The sequence below is a fragment of the Cucurbita moschata genome, unplaced genomic scaffold, assembly GCF_002738365.1.
Source record: "Cucurbita moschata cultivar Rifu unplaced genomic scaffold, Cmos_1.0 Cmo_Scf00128, whole genome shotgun sequence".
Classification (NCBI taxonomy): Eukaryota; Viridiplantae; Streptophyta; class Magnoliopsida; order Cucurbitales; family Cucurbitaceae; genus Cucurbita; species Cucurbita moschata.
In genome coordinates, this window is record NW_019268644.1 from 133,686 (window position 1) to 136,087 (window position 2,402).

The window sequence follows — 2,402 nt, forward strand, 5'->3', positions numbered from 1 at the left end:
TTTTTTGTTTTAGGAACGAATATAGAAGAGGCACTAGGGACAACAAAGGTAGATGATTAATGAGGAATCAATTAGAACTTCGGGACATACACGGTAGCTTAGAGCGTAGTAAAGGGTAAGCCCAACGTCCTATAGACCAAAGGAAAGTCGTGGAAACCTAGTATTAGAAGGAAGCGATGAGGGCCTACAAGTAGGTTGGTTCCTAAGTAAATTTTTATACTTACACGTTTCTCCTTTTCTAGTGTATTGGTCAAGGTGGGGAGATGCTCTGGAGCTCTACTATCATAGAGGGGTGTCGACCCGGAGTGTTTTAGTTGTATTCGACCTGGGCCATGAATTAGTTGTATAATTTTTTGGGTTCGATTTTGAATTCTTTTCGTCAAATCTTGGAGGGAAACATGGTGCGATTAACAAGCACACACCTTGACCACTTATTCAAAATGACTTTATGGTTTTATGAATAGTAGTCTTGAAGAGACACTAGTAGAGGGGTGTCGACCCGGAATGTTTGTTCCTTGTATTTCACGTGGGACATCAATTAGTTGTATTCTCTTTGAACAGGTGCTGTTTGTCTTTTCAAAATTTATCTTTTCGCTGCAGTTCCATTTCTCGAAATCTCAAAAATTGGGTCGTGACAAATCTAATTCATGGATTATTTCTAGTATCTACATTATCCATTAACTCTGTTAGTTCTAATTCATGGATTCTCGACAGTGGAGCTTCGAATCATATAGTATCCAAAGCTTTTGTTATGACTGAACCAAAGGCTACAAACATTTGCAATAAAATTGCCTAACGAAGGAACAACACATGTGTCACTTACGGTCAATGTTTTCTTTAATCTTGGCCTAAAATTAAACAATATTTTGTGTGTCTCCATTCAATTTAAACATGTTGTCCATTAGCAAACTTACCAATGACTTGAAATGTTGTGTCACCTTCTATCCTGATTCTTGTGTTATGCAGGACTTGGCTAAGGGGAAGATGATTGGCTCGAGTAAACAATTTGGAGGTCTCTATCATATTTCTTAATCTCCAATCAAATATTTAACTAATCAAGTATCTCAATCATCTAATTTGTGGCATTTACGCCTAGGTCATTCTATTTATTTTTTCCTGTTTTAAATTTCTAACGTATCAATTTCATCTTAATAATGCTACTTTTTCTCATAACTGTAGTATTTGCACGTTAGCAAAATAAACTAGGTTGTTTTTTTTCAAGAAGTTCAATAATAACACATTCTACCTTTGACATGTTACATTGTGATGTTTGGGGATCTCATAAAATTCCTATGCATTTTGGTTTGCGTTTTCTTCTCACTATTGTTGATGATTTTACTCAATGTACTTGGGTTTTTCTTATGCAACATGAATCAGAAGTACATCATTTGTTTATGAACTTTGTTAACCTCGTTCAAACTTAATTTCATACTACTATCAAGATAGTACGGTCAGACAATGAGACTGAATTTCTGTCTTTACAACCATTTTTTACTTTGTACTTTGTGTGGCATTGAATTTCAGCGCTCTTGTGTCTATACTCCACAACAAAGATGAGTTAAGCATCGTCATATCCTAAATGTAGCTATCATCATATCCTAAATGTAGCTAGGTCTCTCTCTCCTCTTTCAGCCACACGTTCCACTTAATTTTTCGGAGAGCTCATTTTAATTGTTGTTAATCTTATAAATAGAACACCATCACCATTTTTATCTAACAAGACATCCCTTGAAGCACTCTAGAAACAACCACCTACATTTCATCTTCTTAAAGTTTTTTAATGTAAATGTTATGCAATTGTAGTACATCCTAAGCAAAAATTTGAACCTCGGGAAATTCCTTGTGTTTTCGTAGGATATACTTGTGGTTACAAAGGCTCCAAGTTGTATGACATGCAAGCTCACAAATTATTTATCCACTGTGATGTTAAATTATGTGAAGATGTTTTTTCTTTTTCATCAGCTTCACAAACTTTGACATTAGTTCCTTAGACTCTCGTTTTACCACTTCATGATTCATCCTACTCAAACATCTATTCTAATCGTATCCCACTTTCTATTTCGTCATCTCCTCCACCTTCTATTCCTTCTCCAGATTCACCCACTAATTATAATCCTATCCCTCCTAATACACCAGTTTCACTCCGACGTTCTACTCGTACCAAACAACCTCCAGCTTGGCATAATAATCATGAGATGTCTTATGCAGCCAATTATTTAACCTCTAGCTCAAGTTCCAACACGAGCACCAAGCATCCCCTTCATCATTACCTTTCTTTCTCTAGTGTTTTTCCTACTCAACCTACTTTTCTATCTCTTATTACAGCCCGACAGAAGTTAAAACTTATGATGAGGTAGTTGGCGACCCATTATGGCAGCAGGCTATGAATGCTGAAATTGCAA